The 23,722-nt window shown below is 50.8% G+C and overlaps 1 long non-coding RNA gene across 1 annotated transcript; it reads right to left on the bottom strand.

Annotated features, from left to right (window-relative positions):
- Positions 1-12,462: 12,462 nt before the first annotated feature.
- Positions 12,463-22,227, bottom strand: LOC142603234 (uncharacterized). Its single transcript, XR_012837123.1, has 3 exons — positions 21,601-22,227; positions 20,496-20,746; positions 12,463-15,318 (listed from the first exon to the last, which is right to left on the bottom strand). It is a non-coding gene; the product is annotated as an uncharacterized LOC142603234 (long non-coding RNA).
- Positions 22,228-23,722: the final 1,495 nt, after the last annotated feature.

The raw sequence follows: 23,722 nt of genomic DNA, 5'->3' as shown, positions 1-23,722 counted from the left end.
GGATGAGTTTTTATTTTGTTTCTTTGCACATTCATAAATTCAGTGCAGGCAGAATCCCCAAATTACGATGCAGCCATGGAATTAGCAGCCGCTCCACTTGAAAAAAAGATAAAAAATCACTCTAACTCTCAAAGTATCTTTCACTTTACCTCCTTACTGGAAATGCCATTCGCAGATCAAGCAGATGAGTTTAATGTAGGCTGGGCTTTGAAAGGCAGTGCTCCAATCAACCACGGGTTCCACACGGCGGCTGGGTAGGTGTCAGAGTGAGTGGAGGAATTTAATAGGCCGAATAGCATGATTATTTTTATATCGTATTACATAAAGCTTATTTATTTATAGACAATTTAAGATCATGAAGTCATGTTGAATACAAAAGCTGCTACTTCAGCTCTACAAAAATACATCTTTTCTTTATACAGGTCTATGTGGTAGACACATGGATGCCAGGGAAAGGAAACCTCCCGCTGTGTCTGATCTGTGGTAAAGCATTCAACAGTTCATTCACATGTTCAGTCGTGTAGTTTAGGAAACAAAACGTCCCTAATCAGACAGGTCAGGGACTGTCTGGAGCACAATATTGTAACAATCGCAGTTATGTCTCTTATGGACACTGTAAGGTTAAAGATGCTTGGAAAACATTGCTTAGCAGTGGATTTCAGTGAAATAGCGGTTTATCTGTGTACATGGACTCTCCCAGTGTTGACTTCCCTTTGCTGAAAGGGTACTGCAGCCAGATCAATATAGCATGGAAGTGTAACTGCCAAGTTTTGAACAAGTCCAAGGTGTGAGCAAGCCTTCAGAAGCTTGAGAACTGTCCTATACCATCTTCAAGCGTTTTAAAGCTGAAAGGTTTTCTTCAACAAGTATTTTTTAACATATCAGCAATTCTGAAGATAACGATCAGCATGAAGATCCTTTCTCATAACAATTTAATTTGGCTACATCCTTACCTTGGATGGAATTTTTAGATAAAGCGGGATTTAAAACAGTCTCCATCATCTTTTTTTGATAAATACACCTGCAAAAAATTCTGTTTGAATCCCAAGATCTGCCATGACTGTGGATATTTGATAATTCTTTAGACTTTTATAGACTATAGTGGAAAAGCGTTGCCCCCAACATTAAGTCCTGACCTTGCTTCTGCATGCTGTGCTATGACTTTGCACACCCTGTGTACAAGATGGATGGTGTAAAGGAAGAGTATTTCCATGTCTTGTCCTCTTGGATTATGTCAGTGAGGAACAAGGAGGTTTGATTTAGTTCCTTCAGTAGCTTTAACTTCTACCTGCAAATGAGCAGAAAGACTTGCTTGGAAGCAAGTGTTTATTAAGAGGAGCCAGAGCAACATCTATCCGCCCACAGTGCCGTCAGCTTGGATAACTGCAGCACAATCTGGTCCCCAAACTGCTGTGCAGAAGACAGGAATTGGGATAGCATCACCATGTGCCCATTCTGCCCCCGGGTGCTGCAGAGCCGGCTCTGAGGGCTGGCTTTGCCTCTGCTCACAGCACCGCTGCTGCCTAAACGCATGGGGCGGGGGAAATGTTAAAAATGGCAATGCTTTATCCACTGTCATATATTAATGCAGAAAAGCTTACTCTCTTTTGACAGTCTGTCTCCTGCCAGCAGTTCCCTCTGCTCTGCCTGGATTCATCCCAGCATCACTGAAACGCCACTGGCAGCCAGCACGGACAAACTGCACGTGGGTCAGGCCGTACGCTAGGCCAACGGTAAAGGAGAAAACTTTCCAGTTCTACAGAATTCAGCACATTACGTGTAGCAAACCTGGAGAAAATGGAGAAAATCAACAACAACAACAACAAAACACTAAAAAAAAAGGATTATCTCTGAAGTCATCATGACCCAAGATGACCCCAGTGGTGTCCCACCTTTGTGCATCGTGGCCATGAAATAGGGATCGACAAAGTCTAACGGTGAATCCTAACACACCAGCGATGGGGAATCTGGCATTCTGTCTCAAAAAGGGCTTTTACTTTGCAGGTGGGTCCCGCGCATTTCTCCGTAGGTCATGGTGGAGATTACGTTTCAGGTCAGCAGCCTAATGAGGAGTCGCCCTGCCAAGCGGAAGAATGCCATATGGCTTTTCTTCCCTACTTAGCACATTACGAAAGCTAAAAGAAACATTTGGAGCTGTCTCGCATTGTTGAGATTTCGTGGGGTAAACGGGACTAAACGTGCGATGCAGTTTGTGAACAAACACTGGGAAAATTAGTTTTGTACCAAGTAATATTGTTTTTCTGCTCTTTTAACAGATTCTGACAGTTATTGTTTAGCATAACTTGGCAGCGTATAAAAAGATTTGTTCTCTAAACAAGACCCCGCTTAATTGTTTACCAGCATCTCCTTTTCTGTTTAATGTAAGTAGAGGCAGCTTCCACATTTGTTCTGCCAAAGGAAGACGGCATTGAAATAAGTCTGATGGGTCGGTTGGCTTCCCAGACATTTCCAGGGAAATCAGTCACTCTCATTCTGGAAGTTCCTTGCCCCCGTAAGTACATCGTGATCAAAGGGCTACAAATCTGGCGCGCAGGTGCTGCCCGGTGCGGCTGCGGGAAGAGCTGCCTCAAGTTTGAAAGTGAGAAGAAACCAATCAGGGTTTTTGAGACGGCCTTGAGTTCAGGTGGCAAACACTTGACAAAAATATCAATGTCCAAAAGACTTAAAAATTTAGACTTTTTTTTTTTTAAATTTTGCCAAAGCTTTTTTGGGGGTTATTCTGTGTGTGAGTCCGTCTGTCTGGTTGCCTCACTTTCTCTTTTCGAGTCAGGGGTTGAGAGGTTGGCGAAGGGATCGACTCCAGATGTCAGGAGGGAAAAAAAAAGGAGGAGAAAAAAAAAAGCCAACAACCAACCCACCCCAGCACTGATCCCAACAGAGAATGTTCTGAATCAATGGGCTCCATAGTCTAAGAGCCCGTGGACCCCAGCTCCGTTTAACAAAGGCATTATCTGTGCCAGGAGCGCTGCTGCCTCCCGACTGTATTTGCGCTCCAACCTTATTCGTATTCAGAGGAAGTGCCCTGGGTCGGTGAGTGTTCAGCTAGGTAACCCCAAGGTCAGGTTTAATTGCTCTAAAAGGTGGCACATGGCAATGAATGAGCTCTAATGATTTAGATAGTATCTATTTCACATCAAGAAGTTTCCACTCTGAACAGACCTAATAGAAAGTAATCTGAAAATTAGGGAAAATAAAAACCATGCCCACAATGACCTAAATACCTATTTCCTTGAATTTTATGCCCTAAATAACCTCATTCCTGGGAAGTTTAATTTTTCCCTTCTGCTAAATATACAATTGCCTGGGAGAAATGATTGGTCATAATCAAGCTTTTTAAAGCTGCAACTGTTAAAATATTATTGTTCTACTAAGAATTTTGGAGGGGAAAGCAGCCAGTATGGAGGGAGGGAGTCAATATCCCCGGGCTGTCGGAGCGACCGGCCATGGGAACTCCACTGCTTTCACATTTTTATATATGTGTCTCTTTCTGTATTTATCTATTCTTTACACATTTATATATTTATGTATATAGTTTTATATATGAATACGTGGCTGTATACACGCACAGGGTTTGTTGGCCGTCGCCCCTCAGATGCCACCCCGTAGAAAGCAGAGGGTTTGCTGCGCAGTCGTCCCACCCTGTACGTTCGCTCAGGCGTTTCCAGGTAAACGTGTGACGCGCCGACGTCCGACCAACACAGTCTGATACTTTTGGACTTTCTGTGCCCTGAGTAATTGTGCGGTGCCTACATTTGTGCTGGGAGATCCCAAGCAGAAACACGGTAACCCTCTGGTCAGGCGTACAACCCTGTGCCCATCACCGAGGAGGTTGTGGGATTTGGTTTGCTAGCAATTAACATATTGAAGTATTTGTTTGGAAAAGCTAGTGATTTCTTTATGACCTTGAGCCATCAAAGTCTAAGTATGCAATTAGTTTTAGCTGCAGTGAGGCATTTAAAGCCAAGCATGTGTTTTTAGTGCTTTGATAAATCAGGGCATAGCAGAAACAAATTTGAAAATAAAAAATATACAGAAAGTTCAGGGGAAAACCATTTGAGCTTGCAATCGTGCCAGTTTTACAGGATACTCACGTTACGCAGCTCTTTCGCTCGACGACAATATCGTGCTCTCCAGCGATGTGAGTGCCTGTACGTGGATAAAGCTGAATAGGTGACCGCTCTGCCTTACCGCCCCGCGGGCAGGGTCCAGGTCGCATTAATCCCCCGTCGTGCTCAGCCCCGAGCTGCGTAATTCAGCGCAGGGGAAGCTGAAGGGCTTTGATGAAGCAGAAACCCGATCTTGTGTTGCCTTCAGCTATAGATGGAACTGCACCTAGTTTAAATTTTAGTATCAGTTTCAGCAGAGGAAAATTCTAACCATAAAGGTGGTTGCAACCATAAAACCATTATAGCCATAAAGGCGATTGTAACCATATAACCATTAGAACCATAAATGGCCTTAGGAGTACAAATAGTACTTTAGAATTTTTTAAATAGAATTTCATGGCTATTCATCTCCAAATTAATAGGATTTAGACCTTCTACACTTTGTCCGGAAGGCCCAGCTGTGGGGAAGAAGGTGCTAATGGTTTAGGTGCTAAACTAGAAATACCTTGCAAGCCTTCCTGGGGACACCGAAGATCAAGAAATGGAAATCGTGTACAGCATTTCCGCTGGCTTCTGGGGGGAAGCAAAGGGGAAGCACACAGCGATCGAACGTACACACGGAAATGTGCTAGGTGCACGATGGCAAACCGAGACAACCCACTTATTTCGGTGGTAATTAATCATTTTCTTACAGTCTTTTTCATGTTGAATTTTACACTAGTTGCCATTTCTTCTCACCCGTGTAATGTCTGGGTGCTGTGGCTTATTTCCTTACATCATCCCTAAAGTAACGGCTCCCGGGCAGCCCCTTCCCTCACTTCAGCTGGCTCTGGGGCGGTGGTGGCGGGGCAGCCGGGGAGCGGGGCAGGATCCGGTGCAGCCGCGGCAGCAGCCACTGACGTCTGACCCTGTTACGGCCTCCCCCTGCCTGAGGGAAACAAAAATGCCAGAAAAATGAACACAACCCCAATGGATGGAAGATGACGTCTTTTCTTTGCAAAAAGAAAGAGGAATTTAGGGGCCATTTTAGGGGACGGAGAGGCAAATGCCCTCGTCTGTCTGAACTTGCGGTCCTGTGCATGATGTCTGTCCTGCAGCCTGCGCACCCGCGGTCCCTGGGTGCAGAGGATGCTGCCGGTGGGCACGGCATGACCCGCCATGCGAAGGAGTGGAAAACGGGGCCTTTCAGCCACCCTGCTGCGGTAAAATGTCCCTCCCTTTCTTCCTCTGTTACCGTCTAGGCATCTTGTTGCAAAACACGGACATTTTAAACTATAATTTGCCTTTGCTGAGCTATTGATCCTGATTGTGCCCGAGCTCTGGGAATTTCCCAAATACAATAAGTGTGTTTACATGCAGTAGTCAGAAAGGAAATTACATGTGAAAGCACTCAATAAGGAGATGGTATTTTGTTGCAATTATACATAAGCCTTGTGTTTACATGGGGTTTTTAAGGAGAATTCAAAGCATATCTCCTTTTTGTGATGCATCAACAAGCATATCAAATGATTGTTCAAAAAGCTTTTGCTTTTTGCAAAAATAGAAACCAAATGGCTGAGTAATTTCCAACAGAAAAAAAAAAAAAAACCTGCTATAGCAATTCCATGGTCTATTTAAAACTCCTTTATAAAACCTTTTAAATAATAAAACTCTACACTCCCAATTAAAAAAAATCTACTGGCTCTGTTGGTTTCATGTTTCTAAACATTATACATCGTAGGACCATTATATGAACTGCAAATTTCCCCCCTCCAAAGGTTGCACGTCCCACTCTTTCCCTTCTGCCGTTGCTCCTCTGGCCCTTTCCCTGACGCGGTCACGGTCCCACGGGACACCCCGCGTCCCGCGGCCCTGGCACCGCTTCGGGAGCGACCGAGCGTCTGCTGAGCGATTTTGGTTCACGGCACTCAGGCTGCACGGTGCTGGGGCCACGGTGACTGCCAGCGGCCGAGCATCCTGCCCGCGGCTGAGCTGGTGCCTCTCGGTGAGGGTCCTGTGTGGGAGCCCAGGAGGCTGCTGCTGGAAACACTCACTGTGACCTGCCGGTCCTGTCTACTGCAGGAGGTGGCCCTGAACCTCATGGCACTGGCCACGGAAACAGCCACCACCTGCACAGCTGGGGGGGGAGAGGAGAGGAGAGGAGAGGACAAGGAGAAGGAGAAGGAAGAGGGGAAAGGAAGGAGAAAGGAGAAAGGAGGAAAAAAAAAGAAAAAAGAAAAGAGAAAAGAAGAAAAGCAAAGCAAAGCAAAGCAAAGCAAAGCAAAGAAAAGAAAAGAGAAAAAAGAAAAAAAGAAAAGAAAAAAGAAAAGAAAAGAAAAGAAAAGAAAAGAAAAGAAAAGAAAAGAAAAGAAAAGAAAAGAAAAGAAAAGAAAAGAAAAGAGAAAAGAAAAGAAAAGAAAAAAGAAAAGAGAAAAGAAAAAAAAGGAAAAGAAAAAAGAAAATAAAAAAAGAAAAAAAAAGATAAAAAAAGAATAAAGAAAAGGAAAGGAAAGAAAAGGAAAGGAAAGAAAAGAAAAAAAGAAAAGAGAAAAGAAAAGAGAAAAGAAAAAAGAGAAGAACAAGACACAACAGTTGTAAACCTGCAGCAGGAAAGGTCTCCTTTGGGAAGGGGTGACTGCAAAACACAGGCTGATGCCAAAGCCGTTCAGAGGACCTTTTTTTTTTTCCTTTACATTTCTTTCGTGGAGAAACAGAAGCTCCAGCAGCCACACGGCTGCAGTGTCCCCCGGCCGTGTCTCCTGGCCAGCCCCAGCCCGCAGCTTTGCGCAGGAGCACGGGTGCGGGGCTGCTCTGCCGGACACGTGCGTGGTGCACCGAGCGCTTTGTCTGAGAGCGATGGGATGAATTCAAACCTTATAATTAAAATCTCCTTTGTCATATTAACTGCTTTTTTGGTGGCCACTACAAATTCCCTTCCAAGCATCATGCTTGAACCTGGGCTAGTCACAGGCTGCGTTCAAAGGCCACATCCAGCCCCTGGCTTCATGTTACAGGGGCCCCTTAAAAACAATTCTCTTTTCCCTAACAGAAAGGTCTGGTAATTTAGCCTCAAAACAAGCAAGTTAAACACATTACAAACGAACCCCCTGATCTTTGCACTGCCATTACAGCAGCAGGCCGGCTAACATCATGCGTAAACAGGCAGATCGGGTAATTCTCTCACACGATAAACAGGATACGCTGCGCAGCGGCATCGCGCCTCTGCTTTTGAATCGGGCCAGGACGTGGGGCGGGGGGTGGCATGGGCTCCCTGAGAGTGAGCAGACAGGGTTAGACGCAGTTGGATCACTTAGGTAGGGTTAAGTTATTGCCAGGTTTGCAGCAGTGACACACAAGCTTTGAAAGCTGCTGCCCGTGCAGCAGTGGATTTGCCCGCGCTCCCTCAGGTGTTTGTGCATTGCTGCTGAGGAAGGACATCTGTGCCCCCACACCGCCATTCCCCCACACCCCCGTGTCCCCACATGTCCATGCCCCCGCACCCCCATGCCCCCCACATCTCCATGTCCCCACCCCCCCACCCCCCCCGTGTCCCCACCCCCCCGTGTCCCCACACCCCTGTGTCTCCCCATCTCCATGTCCCCACACCCCCATGTCCCCACTCCCCCGTGTCCCCACACCCCCATGTCCCCACATCCCCATGTCCCCACACTGCTGTTCCCCCACACCCCCGTGCCCCCACACCCCCGTGGCCCGGTGGCTGCTGCGCAATGGAGCGCTGCTCTGCCGCCCGAGCTGCCCTGATGTGTTGCTGACCCCTCTCATGGCCTCCTGGTAAGTGAAGGGGGAGACGAGCCGCTGAGCCTTGGGGTCTGCTCTGGCTGGAGACCGGGACGTGGGCTGTGGGTCGTAGAGCGGCTGGGACTGGAGATGTTTTGCGGCAGAAAAGCTGCTGAAAGCTTCTGCAGGCAACTGCCCAGCCTGGGCCTGAGCTGCTGTCCCCCGGGCAGGCTGAGGGGACCTGAGCACCTTTGGGAGTGGAGGGGCCCTCACCATACCTGTGTGGCCAGGGTGGGCAGCCCAGGATGCTTTTCTGGCCCTCTGAGCTTCACAAGCTTTTTTCTTCCCTTCCAAGTGCTTCTCTAAAGCCAGCCCGAGTCCGGACGTATGTACAGGCCATCACCATCAGGCAGAAAACGGAGAGGAAATCCAAGGTGCGGTTCCCTGTGCAGGTGCACATGTATTACCAAAAAATCAGTTTCTATCTTTACCATGAAGATATAAATCAGTTTATATCTTCACCAGATCTTGCACTGACAGCTGCTGCAAGCAAATGAGGAGGTCTCACTCTTACAGGGTTTCCCCCCGATGAGGTCTCCTAGTGACGTGGCACTAATTTCTACTTGAACGGTGAAGATCCACAATACTCAGTTGTCAGTCTCCAAATTTCCAGCCCACCTCTCTTTCTTGCCGTCACCTCTCTGCTCAGAGGTATCAGTGTTGCAGGCAAGCAAGCCGAGCAAGGTACCGCTCCGTATGTCATATACCGTGCTGGTTGCGGTAAAGCAGAGGAAACTTTTGTGATTTAAATCGTCTGGCATATGTTCCTCTGTTTAATGAAAGCTGCTTTTCTTATGTGCATTGTGTACACACACATTTTTAGCCATATTTTTCCAATTACTTTCATGCAGCAGATCACATTCAAATGGGACTCTCAGCCTGGACTGATGGTAGCTAGAAGCACGTGGATGTTTTGCACACACTTGTGATACGCTAAAATCTTTTAGTTATTAACAAAGCCACGTTGTTGATAATTTTCTTTTGCAAGGGAAGATTTAGAGGCCCGGCTGTTGAGATAAAGAAGAACTCCCGTGCAATCCCAGGCTCAGAACTATAATATTTCCTTTGCTGTACATCGGGTGGTTTCTCCCGGATGGCGCGGTGGTCTGCCTCAGTGTTAACGAACGCTACTACCTCCACCTCTGCTTGGCTGTGGCACGGCTGACAGTGCAAGCCAAGACCCGGGGGTGCGCTTTCCAGGGGGGACAGAGGAGACGCAGAGCCTCCTGCCACCTCGTCTGAAACTCACGGCAAAGTGCAAGTGGCCTGGGCAGTCCTGGAGCACGTGGCGTTTGCTGGGACGGAGCAGTGCTGCTGTTTCTGGAGTCACTTTAGCAGCCCTGAGCTCTGGAGAAAGTACCTGACGGTGGTGTCTCTCCATATCTAAGTGCCGCAGACGATGCCAAAGCAGTGACTCAGGGCGGCTGATGGAAGCAGCAGATACCTGTGGGTGAAGACAACATGTTCTTTTCCAGAGCCATTATTCTTCCTTTCCTCCCTTCCCTTTTTCCTTTTCCCCAGCAGATCCCCAAGTTGTGGAGTCTGTCTCCAGCTCAGTATAACTTATTCTGCATTCAATTCTCCTTTTTTAGCCGTCTCCAGACTCATTTTCATTCACTCAGTGTATGGGTACAGTGTATAGGAGATGTACTGGGATGGGGCTGACAATCATGACCTCATCCATCCTACCCCAACCTGTCGGCCAAGCGGCGTTTGAAGGATGAGCGCCTGCTTTTCTTGGAACCTGAGATGAACAGAACCGTGTATGTGTTCAAAATAGCTGTGCATCTCAAGGGGAGAAACAGTTCTCTGATTAGGCTCAGGTTTATAACTTTCAAATTCAATCAGAGAAAGCATTTCTGTTTTGTAAAACCTGACTTTTCTGATCATCCTCTTCCTCCAGTCATGATCCTTTTCAGGCTGCTAGGAGCGCGTGCTGCTGCTACGGAGGAAGGGGACCAAAAAGTCCTCGGCAGTGGGGTCTCTAGAGGAACCTCATGCCAACAGCTTCCACTTTTTGTTTTTGTTACCTAAGGGGAACCCTCCCTGGCAGCCTTTGGAAGTGCGTCAGCTTGCCCAGGGACAGATGGACCCACGCTGGCGGGGTGGGGATGGGCGGCTGCGTGGTGGCAGGGCACCGCCAGCTCCCTCCCCTCCCTACCGCCCGTGGTCGGGTGTCCGGGTGCTCAGCTCGGGTCCCCTCAGTTTGGGTTCAGGGACCACCCCGGCCACACTCCTCACGGAGAAAAGGACCGCAGCGTGATTCCTTGTACAGCGAACACAAGGAGCACTCTTTCCTGCTGGGGTTTCATCCTCTGCTCGCCACTGAGACGCTCGTCTCCTCCCCTGGAGAGCTGCAGAGCGCTCTCCCAGCTGGCACAAGCAGCCGGGGAGCCAGCGCTGGCACTGGGAAATAAGAACCCACAGCAGCACTCACAGCCTGCGGCTCGGCCTCACAGATTCATCTTTCCCAACCTCCAGCCCCCAAAAACCCGCACAGACACGATGCGTCCCTCTCGAATGCCCCAGACTGCCCCGAACGCAGCGCTACGTGCCAGGCTCAGGCTGGTTCCCCGTTCTCCGGCTGCTAGAGCTCCGGGAGCATCAGTCTGACGGTCAAAGCAAGCTGCTCGGCCGTGCCATGTTTGTCTGCAAGGAAATGGGATGTTTATGTTTATTCAATGGATACTGATGGATTACACTTTTGTTCCATTTAGCAGCTGTTTGGACCATTTTATACCACAAAAGGAGATTAAGATCCAAAGTACTGTAGGGCTGCGTTATGAACAACAGCCGTTTAATAGCAATAACAATGAGAAACAACGTGAACTATGGCTTTTAGCTATTGTTATGTCTAAGGTTAGTTTGTTTTTTACATATATAAACACACACATACATATCTATGTTTTATAAATACACGCATATATATGTATAAATGGAATATACCTAAGGGCAAAGCGGTGTCTTTCTGGATAACCCGCCTGGACCCTCATCCCAGTCAGTCCCTATGGAAAATAGTGCTGAAGAAGCCGTGTAATGTGTAATCTGCAGGTCGATCCGAGCTCGGGACTCCCGCTGCGGAGCCGCACACAAGAGCCAAATCGCACACGGGTCCGTCGGCCCATCGGCTCATAGCAAAACTATCCGCATTTTTCACAGAGAAAAGCCTCTTAGGTACTGCGTCCTGCCAGTCCGCCTTCGGTACGCAGAATTAGCGGCTTGTTCCTGGGATGCTGGCATTAACAATGCTCGGATCTGGCGCCTGAGCGGGGCTCTGCCTTGGGAAAAGGACTTGGGCCAAGGTCTGTCTCAGCAAGCACGAAGTGTAAATAGGGAAAGACGCCCGTCTTTGAGGCCCGCAGGCACAGAATGGTCTATTTATCTCTGCCTGTGCAAATCCATCCTGCGGACGCGTAGCAGGATTAATGCGACTTCCCAGGACAGACGTGTGCGCGTGAGGTGCCTCGCCTGGCCGAGCAGTTACGGACCATTTAGGGCCAGAGTGGAGCCGGTTTTGCGAAAGAAATCTCCCCTGACTTCTGCATGCAAATAAATTGCCGCTGACAAGCAATAACTGTAATAGAGTCTGGTTCCTCGTCATTATTGGCTCACGCAATGAAGAAGATAATAGTTGAAAATACGGCTTTAAATGCGAGGCACCTTTTTATTTTGTACAAATACTCTAAAATTAGACCATATAGAGGACACTGAACAATATGACTATTATATTTTAAGTGACCGGTTAAATCCAAAGAAAAAAAATCCTGGGTTCTTATCCTGTCTGACAGGTGGCTTACTTCTGATCCCACCTCTTAATCTTTGAATTCATGTTTTCTTTCAAACTCAGTTATTCTGTTTTAAAAGGAGATTGGGTTATGTAGGACAATGAATTACGAAGCACAGAGCACACTGCTGGCAAATAAAGCATTTCTAAAAAAAGAATTTCAGGATCAATTTGTTGACCTGGCAACACCACAAGACATACCCGGTTCAGAGGTTTGCGAGGTTGTGGTTGGAGCGTTTATAGGTGTTTGCAGTAATTAAGACGCGTGGAATTGTGCACAAGTAATGAGCTACAAGAAGGTCTGTTGGTAACATCCCAAACGTACCTCTTGCTGCTTTCTCTGCAGCGGCGTCCCTGGTAGCGCGTCGCCACTGGAGCGGGCTGGGTGAGATGACGGTTGGGTGGGAATTTCCTGGAGAACACCGTGCCGACCGTACGGAGTGAGGTCCCGGGGTTCGGGCTGAAGCTCTGCTCCTCACGCCGTTCCTCACCTGCCCATTTCGCGGTGTCCTCGTCACGTCCCTCCTGGCACGCACGGGGCAGCTCACCGTCGGAAAGGGCTCTGCGTTGCCTGGGGTTTACAGACCCTTCCCTCGTGCCGGTGGTGCACGCCCTTTCATGGCAACATAGGAATACGCGGCCTCCACGTAACATGGGTTAATTAGCAATCGACAAGAAATTATTTTAATGAGATAGCTTCTGTGCGTTTCTTCCTCCTCGATGCGCAATTACACTGACCTCCCTCCCAGCCCCTTCTCCCCTCCGTTGCCGCAAAACGCTGCTGCAAAGGAGCACGCGCCGTAGAGGTACAACCAACGTACGTACCCTTCTGGGGAGGCGCAGCGGGAGGAAAGCGATGTCAATGATGGCGCGATGCGGCCGGCAGTCCACCTCCAGCTCTGCTGGTAGCCACTGAGGTGCCATGCTCTGCCCTCACCAGGACAAAAAGCCCTGCCAAGAACAACTGGAAGCAGACGCTCCTAGGCTCATAGTCAGCCCTCAAACCCAAGGGATCCATCTGCAGACACGGACAGCGGCGCACGAACCGTTCGCCAGCCTTTTTGTCTCGTGCAAGGTAAGCATGAATCAAAAAACCACTTGCTGCCCAAGTTTTACAGATTTATTTCTCCCCCTGCTCCTCATTTAGCAAACCAAGATTGTTAAAACTCGGGAAAGTATTTCATGAGGCTCTTGTTGGGTTATGATTGAGTTGGTGTTGCTCTGGAATAAAAATGATAGCCGAGGGAGGTCAGAAATGGGCTAGGAAGGGTCCAGGTGGTTCCCCATCCAGGTTTGTGAGTTACAGGTTATCCAGCCTTGCCAAAGCGGAGGGGATGGGGGGGATTAACTGTGCTCGTGGGCAACAGTCAGCCGGTAATTCATGTTCCTTAATGCATTGTGGAGACTAGTGGAAGGTTTTGCAGCGAGCGCCGTACAGATCTGCAGTATCAATAGTGCTCCGCAAACAGCGCTGCGGACAGCAAAGCCTGTAGAAATGAGAGAGTTTGCTCTGTTTAACTCCGGGCACCAAAATAACGAGGACTTTTGGTTTACTTGCTCATTTGCTTTTATTCTGCATAACAAGGAACGTGCTCAGAGGAACGAGCCATATTTTCAGATATGGAAGAATTACGCGGATAAATGCTGTCCTTCCTCCCGCCTCCCCGGTCTCCTCCGGGCTCGCAGCTCATCACTCTGGCCTGCAGAAGGCGGCACCCGACTGTCAGACCTTGCGGTGTGCCAACACCCTCCATTCCCAGTAACTTCATGGTGGTCCCATTCTGCAAGTAACAATTCTGTGAATATCCTTTTGTTTGCTTCTCCCAGGCAATCTTTGGGGTTTGGTTTTTGGGTTTTTTTCTCCTCTTCTATTTTTTCTTTCTTGCAAGCTCCCTTCTGTACATGGAGTAACGTTCCTGTGACAGTCACAGGGGTGGTTACGTCCCTCCCTCCGAAAGGTTGTCTTTGATGTTCTCAACGCATCGGGCTCCTCATAATAGAAAGGGTAGGAAAGACTTTTGTGGACTTTTTGTAAACGATGTATTAAAACAGGCAGCACACCTTCTGTCACAAGTGAGATTAATCGATGTAAGGTTTTTAGGTGCTTGCTTTGTCTCTCTCCCCTCTCCGTCGTAGGAGGTTAGTCACCTGGGGTGTGGGTGATCTCCGGAGAGGTCTGGGTATTGTGGGAAGGCCTGTAACGAATGAGAAGAACTTTTCTGTCGCAGGGATGAATTAGGTCAGCGTGGGTCGCTACGGGTGGCGTTAGCACTGTGGTACCAGCTGGATATTTTATTACTTGTGTGCTTATCACATCCTACGAAAAGTCAGCTTGGGGCTCTGACAACCTGGAGGTGCAGTGATCGGACTTCTTCCCCTTGTCATCTAAACAGTGATGAGAAGGGCCACTTTTATCAAGAGGAGAGCGCTGAATGCGGGGCCAGGACAGCTCTAGAACGTGAAGGGTGCTTGGGCTGCACCAAGATGACACATTCACGGCTTTTTCTCACTGGCAGGAGACTTGGAAAGTGCACAGGAACTGGTCAGGAGAAGTCATCATGCTGTGTGCACTACCGCTAGTAGGAAGGGTAAGCGCTCCTGCAGCACGGCACAACCAGGACATCTGCTCCGGGCAGCACACCACCGGATCCTGCTGCCTGCGGGTCTGGGCTGTCCAGCCGGCTCAGATCCATCCGTAGGATTCCAGCTACGCCCACGGTCAGTCCTACCCGAGACATACTCAGCCCTGGAAGGGGTACAAGCGCAAAGCAATAACCAGGAGCTCGGTGGAAGCAGGGCTGCAGCGGGGGAGCGAGCCGCGGGTTCCAGCAGCGTTGGGCATGAGGACTGAGTCATTTCCATGAGATAAACCACCACAGAAACAGGAACTGCCTGATGATGTTTCCTCCTCAGATGAAACGTACTGAAAACAAATAGCAGAGTTGCTTAATTGAAGTTAATTGCTTTGCCTGGATGTATTTAATTTCCTGTGCACTTTTAAGCATTGGACAAACAAACTCTAGCGTTAATCTTTTTTTTTTTTCTTTTTTTTAATTGCAGAAAACATTGTGCAGAAAACTGAGAATCACAACGTTCTTGGTGATTTACAGGGGTTTTTTCCCACTGCACATAGCTCGGAAGCTGATGAAAAGCTGTGACGCTTAAGGTCACACGTTACAAAGCAGAGTTACTTGCTCTTTGGATGTTTGTGGCTCGTGCTGGAAGCTGGTGGCCTGAGCAGCAACCAGAGCCTTCCTGAAACAGCCCGGGATCAAGGAGAAGGTTGCAGATGGAGCTTTAGAAATGAGCATCGTGGATTAAATCTGCCCAGATGTTAGAGGGGCAAAAAGTCGATTTGCGGTGGGTTTCAAATGGCTCCGAGATAGACAAGCTACGGGGAAAGTGTCTGGCAATGAAACAGTGTCTTGGAGAAAGCGAGGTGTTCAGCTAGAGAAAAAGAAAAGTTTCCTTTGTCTCAAGAGCAGAAAAGTCACCTCACGCGATGAAGGTTTAATCCCTGCAGATGGTCTGAAGCCACAGCATCTTTATTCTCTTCTCACTAGCATCTGTCGAAAAGTTGTCATCGCTGCTTATGCCAAATGCCGGGACAGGGAACGATTTGTGTAAAACCTGCTCGAGATAACAAGCTCGTTAATAGCTTATATTCTCTGTCAGCGGCCAAGGTGCACTTAGCTGTGACAGTTTTCTTTCAGTGGGCTGGGGAGCTGTTATCAGCTGTGACAGGGCAGAACGGGTGGAATGCGGGGAACAAAAGCCCCGCACAAAGGGAGCGCTGCCTGCCTTCCCCGGCCTTCCCAGAGGCCACACAGTCACCGGGCACGCCGTGGGATTTTTACTCTAATTAATATTTCATTCTCAGAGCGAGTTCCAAGTTATCTCTTGAGAGAAGTTAAAGGTTTGCACGTTTTGAGGTGAAGTAACGAGGCTGGTGAGCTGGAATTAAGAAAGTATGTTGAAAGGAGCTGTTACAGCCTTTAACCTCGGGCAAGGGACATGTAAACCACACGGCATTAGTGCACCTTTTTATTGTATAACTTGTCCTATGTCCTATTTTACGGGCTGCTCCAATAAATTTATACACAACCGCTGCTAGGAAACATTCACCCCTTCTTCCCTTTCTACCTCCTCTGGACTGGGGCATCTGATATCCCATATTCTGTGGAGGTGTTTGTTTTCCAAACCAACCCACCAAATATATTTTATGACAGCAATAAAATAAAGCGGCTATGTGGCTGGAACTGCTGAGTTCAGCAAAGAAAGTAGGAAAAAAAAAAAAAATAATGGCCAGTGGAGGAGAGTTCCCGCTGCCGGCAAGCGCAAGGACTCAGATGAAGCGGGCTGGTGGTCACGCAGCCTCCGCGGCAAAGAGCTGTGGGACACGAGGGCTGCACGGACGCGGCACGCTGCAGTCACGGCATCCCATCACCCATTACCAGCGAGATTACAGCCACCTCCGTAGCTAAAGGACGAAACTGCATCACTCAGCACGGGCCTCAGCTTTTCGGTTCTCTACCTGAGGGAGTGGGAAAACGCAAGGTTACTTACCGGCAAAACGGGCGGAAGCGATCCCTCCGACCTTGCACAGTGAGCCACTGGCCAACCTGGGACTACCACCCAGCTTTTGGCATGAGCCAGGCAGCACGGCAGCACCCTCCCAGCCTTTGCCTCGCGCTGGCGCTCGCCGGAGCCTGCCGGAGGCTGGCCGAGGGGCCACGCGCCGGCTCTGGAGCCAAGCTGCTCCCCGGAGCTGAGCAGCAGAGCGCGGCCCCGTGAGCCTCGGTTGGTTGGAGCTGTCGGACGGCTACGGCACCGTGTCAAAGCTGAGCCGCTCCATCCAGCCCTTTCTCATTCTCCTCACCACGGGTTATTTTAGGCAGCAGTCTTTTAATCCCGTTGTCTTTTAATCCTTGCTCGAGAGAGCAAAGTAATTACTGAGCTCAGACTTGTAAACGGGAGGTACAGCAAGAGAACGATGCCACGCTGTGTTGAGTGGTTTCCCTCTGAGCTTATCCGGTGCAATTTGACAAAAGCCGTCCCCGGCTGCACCCAGAGAGAGGGGTGCTTCATCCACCTCATGGCTCCCGTGGCACTGATATGCCATCTCTCCCACTGGTGTGCCAAGGACCTCTTGAGCGGTCTGCTCGTGCATCACTGGATGACATCATCCCGGCGTGTCACGGCCACCGGCACACCCGGGTTAAAAAGGATCTGTGGGGTCCCGGGGGAAACCAGTTAAAGTCTTATTGTCCACCCAACAAGGCAAAGCCCAGGCCCCGTGTGACTGCCTTGTGTGAGGAAGGAAGGAAGGAAGGAAGGAAGGAAGGAAGGAAGGAAGGAAGGAAGGAAGGAAGGAAGGAAGGAAGGAAGGAAGGAAGGAAGGAAGGAAGGAAGGAAGGAAGGAAGGAAGGAAGGAAGGAAGGAAGGAAGGAAGGAAGGAAGGAAGGAAGGAAGGAAAGAAAGGGGTTAGGGGGCTCGGGGCCTCCTCAGGAGGTCTGTGAGTAGCACCACATTAAAGACGGCTCTGACCCTGGAAAGGGCCATTTGTTCCACACCACAAATGCCAGGACAATAAATCCTCTCTGAGACGGGCGGTGCCTGTGGTGTAACATGGAGCAAGAACGCCGATGTCTGGGAGGGACCGCACTTTTAAACGGCCTTGTGCTAAAAGTCCTGCGGTTATGTCGACGAAACACACGGCCTTTGTTCTGCCTTCCTGGGTGAACCATCACCATTACGGCCCCGCACACCCGCATGGTGCTCACAGAGGTCTGCAGCACAAGCGCAGGTTTGTGGGGTGACGGCAGGGTTTGCGTGACCACGCAGCGACGTCTGCAAACGAGCTGTGGTCACAGCAGGGTCTGGTCTGGCCCAGCTAACAGTGAGCCGTGAGTGATGAACGCCGGTACGGGCACGAGGCCCGTGTGCCGCCCGGCGTGAGGAGCTGAACCAAAGATGCCCTGGTGACCTCAGGAAGAAAGGGTGCATCGTGTCTTCCTCGAGCTGCCAAGGAAAGCTTTTTAAGCAGTAAATGAAGGAGCAGTGTAAACACAAAGCCTTTTAAGATGTGTCTCCTTGTCACTTAAGTGACTGCTAAGTATTAATTTGATGGCGTTGAAGGTGAGAGGAAGACTCAAGGTCTGCAGACGGTGCAAACGCCTGCCAGTGTGCGAAGGGGCGAGCGAGCCAAGGCGCGAGCCGAGCCCGGCTGGCAGCTATAGGCTGTTACGTGCCTTTCTCCGAGAAGCGCGCCATGGAGCTAAATGTTTAGTAAATACAGTTAGCCTGGGGAAAGAAGTATGTAAAGTTTGACAGAAGAGTGACCTAAAAATGGGCCTCAAAGTGCGTCTTCCCAGCAGACTGGAAACAGAAGGAAATCTAATTAATTATAATTATTACACTTTTAAGAGAAGAGGAGAAGCAGACTTTCTCTCACGATATACAGAGAACAACTTCAAAACTGTTTAGACAAATGCTGTGAATTCTGCGGGGTGGGTACCACAAATCCATGTCAGATGTTAATGGAAAGAACGGCGTTTTAGTGCTGGGTGGCACCGTGCCACCGGCTGAAGTAACAAACACTCTCTGCAGCGCGGTCGGAGTCTGCCCCGATCCGAGATGAAAGATGAACAGAGGGTCTGGGAGCTTAACGTGGAGCTCTGCCAAACATCCATTTTTGAATGATTCTTGTCAGTTTAAAGACAGAACCAATAGAAACCCAAATGTTGTTAGCAATCGTTTACCAGGAGCAGCCAACAACCTCTCGGCACACACGCGTACAGAAAATACCTCCCTGGCAATGGCATCCTTCACATACTGGGCAGTGGCTTTATGAATTTCCAGTTGCCAGTCACTGTAAAAGTAAAAAGCAAGGTGCACTCATTGCCCCTCCTGCGGGTAGCTCCACATTGGCAAAAAAAAAAAAGCACCAAAAGAATGAAGAAGTATTTCACCTGCATCTGCAGAGGTGCCCAGTGCAGTACCCATAAAGCATAGTGAGACCACCCGAGGTGCCTCAGCCACCTTAGCAGGAGTAAATGTGGAACTCGGTGGCCTCTCCAAATGCCTGCGGGGAACGTAAAGCGTGCCCTCGCTGCGTGCAGAGCTGGGCAGGCGGAAGGCGGCAGGATCTCCGCACAGTTGGTCTTGGAGCGGAGGTTTGGGGCAGCGTGCAGAGGGGCTGCTGCAGGTATTGCATGTTGACTGCAATCGTACGGGCTGTGAGGTACCGTAAGGAAAAATAAAAGTGACTTTTCTACCTCACTGGCACCCAAACGGCTTTCGCTCCCGCTCCCGCAGAGGCCTGCTGGGGAGCCCTGCTGAGGAGCGGGAGAGCCATCGGACCCGTGCCAGGCGTCCTCTGTCTCTGTTGCCAGCACGGGGCTGCTGGGGAGATGGGAAGCACCAAGGCAGCCAGAGGGTAAGCTGGGCTTCCCCCCACCCCTCCATTTTCCTGTCTATGCTCTAGTTTTTATATTACATTTGTGTAGGATAAGAACTTGTCAAATGCAGGACCCTCTGGAGTTTGTCCAAGAAGGGGTGGAGGAGTCGCCTGGAACCGGAGTGAACTGCACAGGGTCAGCGGCCCATCCAGAGAGACAAAACACCATTGCACGTCTCCCGGCCCTGTGCGGGATGCCAGGACTGAGCTGCACGCCCCGTCGGTTGGTGCACAAGCACCTGACTGAGAGACACGGAGTGTCGGGGGCGCAGAAGAAGGGCAAAATCCGTGCCGGCAAAGGAAGCAATAATGATTCAGGAAATAGGCAAGAGATTTGAAATGACTGGACAGAATCACGGACCGAGGAATGATTTGTAACAAGCCCCTACGTGTTCTTCCTAGGAAGAAGGCTGAAAAAGCCAAGATAAACCAGGAGTAAAATGCGAAGAAGCCCCTAGCATCCCAAGAGGCCAGCAAGGCCGTCCTTTCTGAAATGGCATCATGGAAATACCCGAGAAGCAGCATGTGAGGGATGTTGGCAGCACTTGCCTCAAACCTCGCTGCTGGCTCTGGGTAAGGAAAGGTAAGAAACGCCTTGGAAAGCGTAACAACACTGTTCAAACTCCTGATGGCCACGCTGCATGTGTCAGAAACCACGTTGTCCAACATTTCAGCCGCCCATCTTGCTGGGGGTGTGTCTGGCACCCGGGGCCAGGAGGCAGGACAGGCTGACCGGCATCCCTCCGCAGGAATGACAGGGGCTGCTGGAAAAGCCTCTCCACTGGTAAATGAGGCCAGCCTGAGCTGTTGGTGAAGCTGAAGCTTTTGGACTCTCCTGTTTGTGCTTTCCAAAGGTGACTTTGCAAAAGCTAGGATCCTCCTGGCTGAATCCAGGGACGTGGGCAGTCAGGTCCCGCACTGCGTCGTCCCATGCCAGCCCTGGGCTACTGCGAAGGGCAGCTGGAGCAGCAGCTCCTACCCCTTGGCGCTGGAGGAGAGCGGCAGCTCTGTCTCCTTCGGGCCGTGGCAACTACGCTCGGACATCGCTCCTTTCTGAGGGGGGTGGCTGCGGGGACGGCACCGGAGCCTTGCGGTGGCCTCTCGGGCTGCTGGTAGCTGTACCCTGGACCGAGTGACCGGGCACCCTCACTGCACTGCCAGAAACCCGGTAACCAGAGGCTGTAGGTGTCACCCAGCCTTGAGGGGTGCTAGGCCCGTTAGCACACCAGCCCCCGCTTTAGGTGCCGTTTCTGAACTGTGAACTCCCCCCGCTGGTGGCCGTCTGCTATTGCCAGCAGCCACCGCAACGCCTCGGGGACGGATTGCCAGACCAACCCCAAAAACTCACCAGCACACGGGGTGTCCGGTCGGTCGGAAGCCGGAGGGTGAAGCTGAGCGATGCGTATCTGCAGGACGAGGAGCCGACAGCACCTACCAAAGCGAGCGGTGCCATAGCACGACTGTCCCGTCTGTCGTTCGTGAAGGGAGCCAAGGTCAGGGTGTGATTGCAGGTGTCGATGCTCGGAGGGGTTGGTCTGTCTCAAAGTGTGAGCGCTGTGGGCGCTGGACGGGAACTTGGAAGAGCCAAACCCCCCGCAGCTGCGGGCACAGCAGTTTCTCTGTCAACGCTCTATCCACATCCATATGGGAACATCACACTCTGACCGCTTCCAAATGTGACCTCAGAGAACACAGCCACCTTTGTGTGGCCCGTGCCATGCATTTTGGGTCACTTCTGGGCTTTGTACGTAAGAGGTTCTATACGTAACAGATCCCTGACCGTCCCTGATGGAGCGTCAGGACCACTGCCCCACGGCATAAATGGGAAGGCGGCGTGTATCAAAGGAACCGCGGTTCTGCTCAGCAGCACACTCCCTCATGTGGGCGTAAAGAAGCTGGTTGTGCCGCGGCGGTTCTGCCAGGGGCCAAGCCAAGGTGAGAGTTTGCAGCCAGCAAACGTTGTACTCCTGCTCCACTCCGCATTCATGCGGGTGCCAACCTGCTCCAGCACTTGTTGGAGGTGGGGGGTGCAGGAGCCGAAACACCTTTCCGGCAGGGAAATGAAACGCTTCCTTTTCAGGCTCTGGGCAAGCTTCTCACCAACTGGGCGAGGCAATGCAAGATGCCGGGGGGATACGCAGGTGGGAGTGGGGAGGTGGGGGTGTGGGGAGGCAGGCAGGAGACATCCCCGCTAGCAGTGGTTTCCCCACTCTTGCAGGGAACTCCTGAGAAAAGGTGCACCTAGATGGGCTTGGGAGCTTGCTGAGTGGGGAGCTCCGTCTACCCAAGCACTGGCGGTTTGCCTGTGCCTTCGGAAGGAGTCCAGCATTTGACTCAGCTCTCTGCTGGAAGGCCGTGAGAGGACCAAGCTGCCGCCTCTGTCGGTACGCCCACCCAGGGCCCGGTGCCCTGTTTCCCACGGGAACACTCCCTGGGCCCCAGCATACACTCACCATGCTGTCCTGGGCCAAAAGCTTACCCCTGGCCAAAAGTAACTTCTCAACTTTCCTTCAGATCCCTCAGTCCAGACGGGTTGCCAGAGCCTTCCCCTGGGAAACGCTGTCTTCATCCACTGACCAGGCGTCACCACCGGCTGCCTGGTTTGAAAGCTGACATCATCTAACTGGGATCAGCTTTGCAATGCCTTGTACTCCACGTAACACCAGGCAACCACCTCTCCTGTGCACACGTGGCCAGGGCAGACACACGGTGTAGGTATTTCAGAGGCAAAGCCTCCCAAAACAGAAGCAATCCCTCAGCAGCACACCTGGCCTTCTGTCTGCCCTAAGGAATTCATTAAAAGCAACCTGTTTGAAGAGATGCACCAGTGAAAAGATCCGTATTACTGTGTCGTTGTCATCTAGTAAGCAAATACAGCATGGTTTGGGTTTGAGGCCACATCATAGAATCACAGAATCATAGAACGGTTTGGGTGGGCAGGGACCTCACAGCCCACCCAGTGCCACCCCTGCCATGGGCAGGGACACCCTCCACCAGCCCAGGTTGCCCAAAGCCCCATCCAACCTGGCCTTGAACACTGCCAGGGAGCCAGGGGCAGCCACAGCTTCCCTGGGCAACCTGTGCCAGGGCCTCAGCACCCTCACAGGGAAGGATTTCTGCCTCCCATCCCATCTCCATCTGCCCTCCTGCAGCTTCAGGCCATTCCCCTTGGCCTGTCACTCCCTGCCCTTGTCACCAGCCCCTCTCCAGCTTTCCTGGAGCCCCTGCAGGGACTGGAAGGGGCTCTAAGGTCTCCCCGGAGCCTTCTCTTCTCCAGGCTGAACCACCCCAACTCTCTCAGCCTGTCCTCATCATGCTTACCTCTATGCAGAGGACTCCACAACGCTCACCCTGAGCCCTCTGGGGCTGTCAGAAGGGGCAGTGGGCAACTGTGTGGGCTGTGGCTGGCTGGGGTCACTGCCAGCAGAAGGTGGCCAGGCACTAGGCAGCTGTCTCGGCGAGGGATGCGAACGGCCTTGCGTTAGGAAAGAGAACTGCACGGGCTGCAGAGGTTGCACGTCTCTGGGTATCACGTTCAGCCTGTCGTGATAACCAAAGTGCATTTGGAAAACAGCCCCAGGGACAGGAGGGTCAATATGGAAAAAAGGCTCAAAGGAAGTGGTGAGATACCTGATGTTTGAGTGAAAAGAAGGGGAAGCCTGTAGCACCTGGGGACCTGCAAGATGGAGGGAGGAAGCAGAGGGAAAGGAGAGTGTGTGCTTGTCCCAGGGAAGTGGATGATGAGAGCAGTGCTGGGCAGTGGGCCAACACGTCTGGGTGGACCACGGGGTCTTACCAGGCCACTCAAGGCCATGCCGTTAGCCAGGGTTTCTCGTGGCGCTGCAGCAAGCGGAGCTCTTGGTACGGGATTTGGGTAGGAGATGTGGCACTGGCTCAATGCCCTGTGGGGTGCTTGTAAAGGGGCAGCGGAGCCCCCACCTGCCTGCTCCTGCCAGGCTGAACAGGCAGAGCAGCATGCCAGGCTGTCTGCCCGCTTCACCTGCTGTGGGTCCCTGCCTGCTCCTCCCACCCCCCCACCCCCAGGGACCCCCAGGGACCCGCAGGGACTCGCGGGACCCCCGGGGACCCCAGGGCTGCCTCTGCTGCCCACCGAGCCCATGCACTGCCCCATGCCGACCCCACAAAAAGGCCAGGCCCAGGCGGTTCTGTACAAAACCTGAAATAGTTTACTTTGCTTTCTTTTTTTTTTCTTTTTTTTTTCTTTTTTTAAACTTTGCTCTAGGTTTACTTAGATTTCGTGAACTCGATACAAGAGCATTTGATATGAATCGGTAAATAAAACACCGTCATAGATAGATAGCCACGATAAACTTTGTTAGAAATGTACATGTCGCGAAAAAATAATAATACTAATAATAATAATCATAATAAAAAAAGCCGGCGCGACGCCCAGGCCGGCGCGGCCCTCGCGGCCCTCGCCCATGGCCGCGGGTGGCTCTGGTTCCCCGCGGGCGCCGCGCCCCGGTAATGTGTGTATATAAACAAAGCCCATAAGAAATGTACAAATATAAAAAGCTACAAACATTAATAAATTACATCGTCACAAAACACGGA

This window comes from Balearica regulorum, chromosome 10 (genome assembly GCF_011004875.1).
Source record: "Balearica regulorum gibbericeps isolate bBalReg1 chromosome 10, bBalReg1.pri, whole genome shotgun sequence".
Lineage (NCBI taxonomy): Eukaryota > Metazoa > Chordata > Aves > Gruiformes > Gruidae > Balearica > Balearica regulorum.
This window is presented reverse-complemented; position numbering and strand designations above follow the sequence as displayed.